Source organism: Pantherophis guttatus, chromosome 2 (assembly GCF_059756535.1).
Source record: "Pantherophis guttatus breed Tessera chromosome 2, ASM5975653v1, whole genome shotgun sequence".
Taxonomy (NCBI): Eukaryota; Metazoa; Chordata; class Lepidosauria; order Squamata; family Colubridae; genus Pantherophis; species Pantherophis guttatus.
Genome location: NC_142064.1, coordinates 24,401,136 through 24,413,679, shown reverse-complemented (window position 1 = coordinate 24,413,679; position 12,544 = coordinate 24,401,136). Strand labels below are relative to the sequence as shown.

At 39.9% G+C, this 12,544-nt stretch overlaps 1 protein-coding gene across 6 annotated transcripts in view; it reads right to left on the bottom strand.

Moving 5' to 3' along the window:
* Positions 1-12,544, bottom strand: part of GHR (growth hormone receptor) — a 139,984-nt gene that overhangs the window by 113,763 nt on the left and 13,677 nt on the right. For 4 of the 6 annotated variants that reach the window (XM_034440812.3, XM_034440815.3, XM_034440813.3 and 1 more), the window contains exon 2: positions 3,852-4,010. The exons of the other annotated variants lie outside the window; for them this stretch is intronic. The gene's annotated coding sequence lies outside the window, so the exon portion shown is untranslated. The remainder of the gene's footprint in view (positions 1-3,851; positions 4,011-12,544) is intronic. 6 annotated transcript variants of the gene reach the window in all.

Here is a 12,544-nt window from a genome sequence, read left to right as displayed (position 1 = left end):
GATAAGGGTTAAGGGAACAAGTGAAAATAGTAGGTAAAATTGAAACACAGTGCTTTTATACTAAAACAAAAAGCCCTAAATATAGGACCAAAGCACCTGATCTTTACAACCTTTAAAATATTTCTACTGCATTTCTTTTACAAAGGATTTAAAACTGCTAACAAAAGTAATGAACAGTGGTGGGTTTCTACCAGTTCACCCTGTTCAGGTGAACCGGTAGTGGCGGTGGCGAGAGGCTACGCCCACCTGCCCAGACGTCATCACGGACGCTCTGCGCATGCGCAAAAGGTTCTGTTCTTGCACAGAAGTGCCGCGAGCGAGCGAGCGCTCCCAGTTCCGAACCGGTAGCGAAGGTAAGACGAACCCACTACTGGTAATGAAAACTAGATTTTAAAAACTAGTTATCCAGTCTACACAAAATCTAAACGTTATGGTAGTCTAGAAAGGTGAAAATGATTTTAAAAATGAAATCACTGGAATTTAGTTATTTGCTCCATAAAAAATTCTAAGATAGCTAAGTGTTGTAGTTGCCAAAGAGAGAAACTGAAAATTTCTTGACATTCTCCCTTTCAGTCTAACCTACATCTCTATCAGTGGTGGGTTTCAAAATTTTTTACTACCAGTTCTGTGGGTGTGGCTTGGTGGGTCTTGCATGGCTTGGTGGGCGTGGCTTGGTGGGCATGGCATGGGAAGGATACTATAAAATCTCCATTTCCACCCCACTCCAGCGGAAGGTTACTGCAAAATCCCCATTTCCTCCCGATCAGCTGGGACTTGGGAGGCAGAGAATAGATGGGGATGGGGCCAGCCAGAATTTTTACTACTGGTTCTCTAAACTACTCAAAATTTCCACTACTGGTTCTCCAGAACTGGTCAGAACCTACTGAAACCCACTTCTGATCTCTAAGTTATTTCACACAGGAAAAAAAAATGAAAGAGACAAAGGATAGGCCTTGGTGGTACAGTGGACTAAAGTGCTATTAAGTAGCACTTAGCTGCCAGCTGCCTGCAATTACTGCGAGTTCAAATCTCACCAGGCTCAAGGTTGACTCAGCCTTCCATCCTTCCAAGGTAGGTAAAATGAGGACCCGGATTGTGGGGGCAATAAGCTGACTTTGTATAAAAAGAACACCGCTTAGGGGGGTCCAAAAGCCCTACTAAGCAGGTATTTACAAAAGTATGACGGCTATTGCTTAACGCATTGTAAGCCGCCCTGAGTCTCCAGAGAAGGGCGGCATATAAATTGAACCAATAAATAAATAAATAAATAAATAAATAAATAAATAAATAAATAAATAAATAAATAAATAAATAAATAAATAAATAAATACCACCCTGAACTGGAGAAAAAAAGAAAAAGCACAAATTGGGGGGAAAAAAAAGTCAGCAACTCTGCAGAGTGAGATGAGTGGCATATAAATTTAATAAATAAGAAAATAGCTGGGGCTACCGACCCTTCCTTTTGCATTACAGAGTAAAAAGTGATGTATAACAAGCTATTGTCAAACTGGTGGCCCACGAGCTGGATGCGTCAAATGCAGGCCACGCCCACCCCTGCTCCATGAATGGGAAAAACATCACAAAATGTGATGCTGCGAGTTCGACACCCTTGTGCTATGCAATTGTCTCCTTCCTTTTCCCAGTAACTTCCATCTACCAACTTGGTACGTGTGTATCAAAATCCGCAAGATGACAAGCACAGATTCATGACTGTTATACTACTATTTTTACAAGTATGGCAACTGACACAAGCAAAAGATGCAGCTTTGATCGCAATGCACCATCTCCCATAAAGAGCCATGACCTCCTCTATCTTCAACCACTGTCTTCATCCCACCTATCATAATTAATACGATATAGCTATTTATAAACTGATTTAAACTTGATTTGTTTCCATCCAACATAGCTGTGTTTAGGCAGACATTGTCCAACTGGTATGATCTCAGAAGCTGTGAGATCGTGGTCAGCTTCAGTGTTTTGATGTTGCTCTCCGTTTCTTAGTCCTATGAAAATGGTACCTTTGATCAATAGGTCTATCCACATTAAAGGAATGGGAGTGATGGAATAATGAATTGGGTAAAGAATTTACTCAAGATGCTTCAAACTATAAAATAGATCTTTTGCAACAAAGGACTAACTGGCGTGTTATGGGAAATATGGATTAAGTGATAACTTGGTACCCCAATTCAGAGAAGATTCTGATCATCATTAGTGGCCCTAACTGGGCTCAAATTCTGTAGGAACTCACTTCAAGTGATTTTATCACCTTTCCCCAGAATAATACAATTGTCCATTTCAGTGGGTTTCCAACTGGTTAACTAATTTTGGCATTAGTATTTCTCTTCCTGCTTTTGGCTGTCCAGAGAGGTCAGTCAATGTTTGCTCAGAGGTTTTGAACAATTATCATTCCTGACCACTGGCTCTGGTGGCATGGACTGGTGGGAACTATAATCAAAACCAATAGAAACTGACTTTGTTTTCTTATTTTAAAAATAAAAGCCTTTCCTGTAAAAAGGAATCAGCTGTTATAAGAACTGTGTGTTGGTTTTTTTTTTTTTTTTTGGAAAAGGTCAAGGTATCTCCATCTTAGTCTACAATTTTGCTTTGCCAAGTGGCCAACCAGATGTCTTTGGAGTGCTTAAAAGCAGAAGATGGAGATGCAGGTAGTCCTCAACTTATGACTACAATTGGGACTGTAATTTCTGTCGTAACTTGTTGATCATAAATGCAAGCTAGCTGCCTAGTGCCTGGATCGTGATCACATGATCATGGTAGTGTGCAACAGTCATAAGTGCGAATACAGGTCGTAAGTCACTTTTTCCAAGATTGTTGTAACTTTGAACCATTGGACAGTTGTAAGTTGAGGACTATCTTTATATCTTTTCCTTGGCATTGTAACCACTGGCTTAGGAGACATCAACCTAGAGATGATCCTTGATAGCCATGTCCTCCTTGAATTCATTCAGTCCATTTTAAAATTATCCAAATAACCTTGTAGTCATGAATCCCACAACTCAGTTATTTGCTGAACAAGATGCCCTTCTAGTCTTGTAAGGACAAGCAAATGTTTCTCCACCAAAGATGGCTATTTAGGGATAACCAAAGCAAGATTTTTTCTTCTCACCTTTTCATGGTCCATCCAATTCATTGGCAATGATGACAAAATAAACAATATAACAGTTTTCCCTAATGATCAATCCAGTACTTCCCCTAATTTTCCAGCATGTCGGTGAGACAGATTTAATGAACTATAGCTGCCAGCATTTCTTATCATTTGCCATATGACAGGTTGCCAAATAGGGTATCAAAAAAGTCAAGATGGCAGCCACAATCATGTGATCAAAGCCCAGCCAGTTTTTAGTGCAGCCAAACATATAAAGGGGAGGGGCTTCAGCTGTTGTCACCTTCCTAACATTTTTAATCCTCAATCCCTCCCAACACATACCCCTAAACCAGTTGGGTTCCAGGAAGAGGTAAATCAACAACATCTGAAGTTCTACAGGTGGCCCACCCCGATAGAGGCCTTTCCTTGAAAACACATAGAAAGAAAAGAATCTGTACAAATTGGAAGAGTATCTCAGATGGAAAGAAAATAACGGGATGGCAGGTGAGGACAGAAGAGAACTAATCTTGAACCTCACAAAGTTGCTGCCTCTCAATCTGCTGAAAAAAGAAAATCCAGATAATGATACTAGAACTTCCTTGCTATTGGCCATAGCAACTGTTCAGCCTTTGGAACCAGTTAAAACTGGGCTCTTGATGGGACACATATTTTACCACACTATAGTCATATGGTGAATATGGGAGAAAAAGAGGCACGGAATAAAAATTGTTATGGTTCAAAAACTTACCTTGCAATTAAACCTCAAGTGAGACAGAATAGATAATCAGCTCCAGCAGCCTTCCCCAGCCTGGGGGCCTTCCAGATATGTGGACCTCAACTCGCAGAAGTGTGGTGATTGCTGAGATTTGACGTCCATCCATCTGGAGGGTGCCAAGGATTGGGAAATCTGGGACAGAGCAAACAAACAGAACTTTAGTGAAAAGATGAAAACATGAGACTGTCGTTCGCTTATTCTTAATCACACAGAGTTAAAACCAAAGCCTTCATCGATTTTTTATAAGTAGCTAGGAACACCAGGTTATGCTGGGCTCAACAAAAAAGAGAAGGCAGAACTTTGTGGAAATCAAATTGGTCCTCCAAAATTTCCTTTAGTCTTCATACTGTCTATGATGAGAATAGACTCAAAGGAACAGTTGGCTAGCTGCATTCAGTATGTTTGTCATCAAGTATTTGTAAGGCAGCCTTCCCCAAGATGCTGTTCTTCAAATACATTGGAATTTGACTCCTGGAATCCCAGATAGTCCAATAGATGTATTGTGACTCCAACTCAAGGGCATCTATTAACCTAGGACATTCCCAAAACCGAGCCAGAACAATGTTATATCTGATCTAGTACTATGGCAGAGAAATACCATGAAGTTAGCATTTTTTTTGGCATAAGAATTCTCAGTAAATGGATGGATATGCCATATTTCAAGGTATGATTAAACCAACCTTCTAGAAGTTGGGATCCCTCATCAGTGATGAAATCCAAATTTTTTTATTACCGGTTCTGTGGGTGTGGCTTGGTGGGCGTGGCAGGGGAAGGATACTGCAAAATACCACCCCACTCTGGTATTTGCCAGTTCTGCGAACTACTCAAAATTTCCGCTACCGATTCTCCAGAACCTGTCAGAACCTGCTGGATTTCACCCCTGCCCCTCATTCTAATTATACTGAGAAGGTCTTGGGACTTGAAGAGGCAACAGTGATCCTAAGTAGGCCAACCCTGGAAATCTCCCATGCTTCCCAGAAAATGGACAGGTGAAGGGTATGTCTCCCAGCAGAGGTCAATGGTGAATCCTCAATGTAGAAACAACTGAGCAAATGGCCTGAAACTGCACGCTGCAAAAAAGGCAGAGCAAATAGGCTGCCTCCTTTACTGAGAACCAATTGCTGTATCTTCTTTAATCACTAGATACTAATATGAAGCAGACTGACTCTTCATCTATCTTCTATAATTACACTCCTTGCTGGGTGCTTCAAGAACACTGACACCCTACATTAGATGTGCTAACTCTCAGAGATTTCCTTCAGGCACAAAGACTTAACTTCTATAATGGGCCTGCAATCATCAGGTTATAAGAATGTGAAATGTTCCAATCAGACTTGAAGATGCTATATACTTCAGTAGCTCCAGTTTTGCCACTTGATTGGAAAGCCATTCTGGGCTGAAATGGGCATTCTGAGAGCAGGCCACATCTCAGTGACAGAACCATGTTTTTGCATACAGAGGCTCAAGATTAGCACTTGGTTTTATCAGCTAAGAAAGAGATCAGGAAGCCTCAGAAAGATGAAATCTTAGAAAGCTACTCTATTAGCAAATAGGCTATATTAGGCTGTCCTGAACCTACAATCATTCGTTTAATGACTGTTCAAAGTTATAACAGCACTGAAAAAGTGACTTACAGCCAATCTTCACACTTATGACTGTCATAGCATCTCCACAATCATGTGATCAAAATTCAGGCACTTGGAAATCTGCATGCATTTACAACCATTGTAGTGTCCCAAGGTCACATCCTCACCATTTGTCACTTTCTCAGCTGCTTTCCAATAAGCAAAATCAAAGATTCACTTAACAACCACATGATCCACTTAACAGTGAATATGATTCACTTGAAAACTATAGCAAAAAGAGTCTGTAAAATTCTTTTAACAACTAGCTTGCTTAGCAATGGAAATTCTGGCCCCAACTGTGGTTTTTAAGTTGAGAATTACTTGTAGATAACACTGCACTATGTGGACCTAAGGATCTCTTTTAATTATATATTAATAATTAGGGTATTGATGGCTAACCTTTTTTTTCTCGGGTGCTGAAAGCGCACACGTGTGCGACAGTGCACACACATGTGCCCACACCCATAATGCAGTGCCTCCCGCATGCCCTGCCCCCCTGCGCATGCACACGCGCCCCCGTGTTTCCCCACCCCCTGTGCATGCGCGTGTGACCCCCGGGCCTTGAGTTTGACACCCCTGTTCTAGTGGGGTCATGAACTATTTTATGGAGGCATAGATATCTTCCAAAATAATTACCTTCTGTTTGTAAATTTTGGAGTGCATTGTGTCTATCGGAATACAAGAATAGCATCAAGTTCCCAAAGTTTCCAGGAGCTTATTATTTCTTTTAAGCTTTCAGAGGATCTAACGATGGCATTGTTTTAATGTGGATTGGGTTTCTCCCCTTCGCCATGAGCAGTCTTAGATTATGAGCAGAGCCCTCAGCCAAAAATTAGAAATGATCATATGTTGTGGTTTTTAAAGTCCAAACCCTTCTGTTTTTGTTCACTCCTTTTCGTTCTTTTCACCCAAAGCCATGCTCCTTCTTTACAACTGACATGCGGTTGTCATTGGTTTTCCAAGAAGAAACACAACACCACATTTGTACAAACAGTAAATGTGAGATACAAGGGACAGTGTTGTGGTATTATGTCTCGGCTGCACAAAATGAGAATAATGACCCTGTGTACCCGAAAATCAATGTCTTTTTCCAAGTATTTTAGAAACTGTACTCATTATTGCTCATACTTGCCGCATTTGCTGATCCAACTATGCCAGAAAACTAAGTGAAAAAGGAACATTTTAGTTTTGCAACAGACCTTGGAGAGCATCCCCAAAGTTACCCAATTAGAACTCTGGACAGGCTGAAATTCATCTTTGCAAACTCTTATAAACAACAGGACTGAAGAAGAAATCTACATTGCATAGCTGAGCTCGAACTCCAGCGTTATTACTCTAATCCCCAAGTAAATCCTACACAGATCATTCTCTGACCTAGAGCCAAGAGCAGCTTCAATTTGAACTTTCAATTGCATGAAGCTGCAGGCAATCCTGCAATCCTGTTCTAATCTTGTGGCTGGAATCTGCCCAGACATTTGAGGACATTGCTTAAAAATAAAATCAGATTTCGGTGTCTTTAATCAATCTGCTAAAACAAATGTTTGCTTTCGGGGATTATGAACAATCCAGAAAAAAGAAAGGTTGCTCAAAGGGCAGGCACAGGTTATTAAGTGAAGCTACACTTTAAAACAATCTGTTCATGCATTCATAAATTCCAAGATTTAACAGTTGTGTACACATGTGCAGGAACATGTGCCCACCAAATGAGCTTAGCATTGTGATAGTGATGCAGCTCTAGAAAAGCATTCTTAGATGCACCAATGAAAGTGTTTATCTCTGGAATTGAAACCATAGGAGCACTTGCTTGGGATACTATTGTATACCATATTACATTTACATTTAGTTCTTCGGCAGCCGAGTGTACAAATGTGGTCTTTATCCTTGGCCATGTGAACTACAGTGCCCAATTATGAGTGCACGAGAAAACACCATGCTCTTTCAAAACAAAACAATCGTATTTCCAAGTGCCTGAAACCCTTGCAACTTGAATTTTCCTCCTGCTCCCCATTCACTGCACAACACAACCAACACAAATGCTCAGGTTTAAAAACACAGCCAAGCGGGCAAAAGAACAGCTTATTTCAGGTAGTCCTTGACTTATGACCGCAATTGAGCCCAAAAGTTCTGCTGTTAAGTGAAACATTTGTTAAGCGAGTTTTGTCCCATTTTATGAGCTTTCTTGCCTCAGTTATTAAGTGAATCACCTCAGCTGATAAGTGAACAACAGTTTTTAAGTGAATTCAGCTTCTTCCTTGACTTTGCTCCTCAGAAGGTCATAAAAGGGTATCACATGACCTTGGGACACAGGCATGAGCTAATTGCCAAGCATCTGAATTTTGATCACATGACCATGGGAATGCTACAAAGATCATAAGTGTGAAAAATGGTCATAAGTCACTTTTTTCAGTGCCATTGTAGCTTTGAACATTCACTAAATGAACTGTTGTAAACTGAGGTCTACCCGTATTGGATTACTGGTTAGTTAACCAGGGGTGAAATCTTCTAAAGTCTGCTACGGTTCTGCGAGTCTGCTACCAAGCTCGTGCTTCGTGCCCGCATGTGTGCTTCATGCACATGTGTGCCGGAGGTATGCCCGCGCAGCACTAAAAGAGGAACATTTTGAAGTCTTCCGAGTCTGCAAAGGTAAATAGAACAGCGAGGGAGAGGGAATCCGCTGTGCCACGCAATTTAGATTAGCTAGAAAGCAGGAAATCCGATGATTCTAGCTAATATAAATCGTGTGTCACAGTTGATCGTCACCCAGCTGATTGTCGGAAATACTGGTTCTCCCGAACCGGTAGCATTTTTTACTACCGGTTCTCCTGAACCGGTCCAAACCGGTAGCATTTCACCCCTGTAGTTAACTAAAACTGGTTAGTTTTGAAAAAATAAAAAAAGAAAAATATGGGAGTTTCTTAGGAGGACACTTCCCTCTTCCCCTTTTATCACCAATACAGATAGATACTTATGACAATTGAGCCCAAACTTTGTTGTTAAGTGAAACATTTGTTAAGTGAGTTTTGCCCCATTTTACAACCTTTCTTGCCATAGTTGTTAAGTGAATCACTGCAGTTGATAAGTTAATAACCCGGTTGAATCTGGCTGCTCCATTGACTTTGCTTGTCAGAAAGTCTCAAAAGGTGATCACATGAACCTGGGACACTGCATCTGTCATAAATATGAGATCTGAATTTTGATTATATAATCATGGGGATGCCGCAAAGGTCATAGCTGTGAAAAACGGTCATAAGTCGCATTTTTCAATGCCGTTGTAACTTTGAATGGTCACTAAATAAACTGTTATAAATTGAGGACTACTTGTATTTAGAACGTAAGCTCAACCTTGGGACAGATGACCGTGAAACCAAACAGAAAAGGAAAAGCAGATGAGAACATTTTTAAGAAGTCTGCCTGGTAGATGCAGGGTCTAATTGGGAACCTTCTGTCTTGCAGCAAGATATTGTACTTTGGCACCAGCGTAATACAATAGCCGATACTGAAGCTAATCTCCCAATGTGGTTGGAGTGGGAAAACTATTTTCCTTACACATGTTAAAACAGGGGTCACCAACCTTTCTGACCTCAGGGATCACTAAATTCATAATTTTAAATCCCACGGTCCACTAATATGATTTTTTTTAAAAAGATAAATAGTATATATTGCAATATAAAAAATACAAATAATTTTTCTGTGGACCACCAACATTTTCTTGCAGACCACCAATAGTACGCGGACCACCGATTGGTGTCCGCTATGTTAAAATCTTGATTAACCATGAGAGCTTTAGCGTGACTTTTTCAGCCACTCATTTCCCAGTAAGGTAAAGATAAAGGTAAAGGTTTCCCCGCATATGCATGCTAGTCGTTTTCAGCTCTAGAGGTGGTGTTCATCTCCGTTTCAAAGCCGAAGAGCCAGAGCTGTCCGAAGATGTCTCCATGATCATGTGGCTGGCATGATTAAACGCTGAAGGTGCACGGAGCGCTGTTACCTTCCCAACAAAGTGGACCCTATTTTTCTACTTGCATTTTTTACGTGCTTTTGAACTGCTAGGTTGGCAGAAGCTGGGACAAGTAACGGGAGCTAACTCCATTACGCGGCACTAGGGATTTGAACTGCTGACCTTCTGATCGACAAGGTCAGTGTCTTAGCCACTGAGCCACCACGTCCGTTTCATTTCTCAGTAGATATTTCTAAATATTACAGATTACATGTTCTCTCTGAGGTTGATCTTCATCAATAAGGCTTTTAGTTATATGATAAAAACAGCTTTCCTTTCTCAGGTGAATTTTTCTGTGAGGGAGGATAAGCAAGCATGCATGTCTTAAGAGAGAGAACTTGCATTTTTACTGCTGAGGTTCTTATTAGGTGCTCTGCCTTCTTTGGACCATCTGACTGCCATCTATGGAGGAAAGGACAAACCTGAATATTTGCGGGGGGGGGGCGGTTTCCAGTTCTCAGCTGACCATTCTTATCTAAGAAGGACCTGCAAGCATCCAGCAATTTATTTCCAGTGTTTTTCTCCCCCTCCACTTTTGAATCTTCTGCTGCAGGCATTTCATACAAGCCCTTTATAATACACCAGAGACTTGAATTCTAAGATTTGAGACAGTCATAAACTGATGTTTCCGATAGCAGTAGGAGGCAAAACAGGCCCAGTTTGCTAGCTCTTAAATCCTGACTGTGACAGTTTCTCCTATCTGTTAATCCCTGGCTTTGACTCTTACCCTTTCCCCAATCTATTATAATAACTATGCCACAAGAAAACTGAGGAAGGATAGCCAGCAAGGCCACTGAGAAAATGGATGCCAAAGGCTGTTTTAATCTCTGGCCACAAAGAATGCACTCTGGCTTTGACTTTCACAACCATAATTATCTTTCAACTGGGAAATAAGGTGAGCCAAGAGCCAGGGGCTCTCAGATTTAAATCTAATTTTAAGATTTAAACCTAAGTCATACAAGCTTTAAAAAGGCAACCTTAATATCTCCTCTTGTGACTCAGGGGATAATAAATGGAGCCACAACATTTGGTCAATTAATGAATTACAATTTACAAGGCTTTTGAAACTGTTAAAGAGTAGTACTGCTTCATCAAGAACTAAATCTTTCTAAGATGCTTTTTCCTCCTTATAAAAGCAAGCTTGGAGTGATTTTCCACATTTTTTAATTCCACATTCTTCTCTTCCAGGATTCTGCTGTTCCACTCTTCCCCATCAAAATTAAATATTACATTTGCATCTACATTTATAGTCTTAAAACTTTATGAGCTAATAAATCAAAATGATTTTCATCAACTGACAGCCCTATCAGCCTTTCCTATGGGGTTTAAAATGACTTTAAAGGCCTCCATAGTGTGAAGTGTGAAATGTTGACCCAAAACTATTATATAAGTACCATGTAGTTCTCAAATAAGTATACCCTCTTCAACCATCTATACTGTCCCAGATTTATTTGTTCTCTTTATTCCGGTCTCTGGTCTTACCATCCAATTTCAAACAAACTGATGTCTCTGTCTGGCTTCACCATCATGGTATGATTATCCAATGTTAAAGAGAACAAGCAAAGTGCTTGTTCTTGTGGTTTTCTGTTATAAAATTTGTGATTTGCTTCTTATGACAACTACAGACATTCCAAAACAGGGTACAAAATAGGATTAAGAGAGATGCAATTACATCATCTTAAAAATTGTAACATGCCAACATGTTAAAAACAGAAACAACAAATCTTATGTCCCCAGTAAAGAAGAATATTTCTAGCTCAGGGTTGAAATGAAGGATCCTTGGTACTCTCCAAGCTTGGTTGTTCGCTTGCAGACATTTCATGATTCAAACTAGTGCTAGCATTAATGATGTTACCTAATTTGGGTCATGAAATGTCTGCAAAACAGCCAAGCTCAGAGAGCACCAAGAATATCTAATCTTATGTCCATAACAATTTGGTTTGCAGCAGTCAGCTCATTTTGTGAGTCTAAGATAACTGTTATGTTGAAAAAATATTTACACTGAATTCCAATGATCTTGTCCATTTTTAATAGCATTGCACCTGCAGTGGGTGCTCCCACCCCTCCCATTACCTTCTATATTGCTAAAGGCATAATTATCTATGCTAGTTAAAAGCATGGTTTGGTTTTTAAGTGGCCCTGAATATCTACAAACATTGAAAATTAGCAAATGTATAAAATGCGATGAGTCAGAAACCAGGACACATGAGCCTTAGGCTGCTGGATGACTTTGGGTCAGTCACTCTATCGCGCTCAGTTTACCTCAGGAGATAGTTGTGGAGAAAATAGGAGAAGGAAGGACTAGTAGATATGTTCATCACCTTGAGTGGTTTACAATGGTGATATAAAATAAATAAATAAATGCATTCCTTTCCTTTTTCCTTTTTTCAAGTATTTTAATTTTTATTAAATTTGCTCCATCTATCCATCCATCCATTGTAACAATACAATGAACATTTTAATATCAAGTAAGTATCTTAGGATCCAAAATGGTTCCTGAATCTGTACAGAAAAGCAGGGTAATTATATGATGAGAGAGGCCAGTTTGGCTGGGGATTTGCACAACATCAAAAATTAACTGTGGGTTGGACAACATTTATACCCTCTGTGATTTGGAAGGTGGTAGGGAAGAAGGCACATAAGGAATCTAAAGATTTGGCTAGGCATTGTAATGCTAGATTTAAAAGTCATAAGAATATAGAAAAAGCTATATAACTAACTACACTTCCAGTCCAGCATTGGAATAGGAGCCAACTAAATGCTCATGAGAACCTGAAAGCAGCACAGAAATGGTTTTGGAGCAAATTGTCGGTCACTATTTATCACAGCAGTGTTTCTGTAAAGAGCAGCGTGTTTTCCAGGAAAATCCTCACTTTATTATACTTAAATTAGTATATATAGTAAGTATAGTAATTCTATACACAGTGATTTGCAAGAAATATGTGAAAATTAAGGCCTAACTAAAATGAACAACCCCTTTCAAATCATGATCTCAAACCAGAATGGCAGTCTATCAAGACTTATTAATAGACATTTGAAGGTAT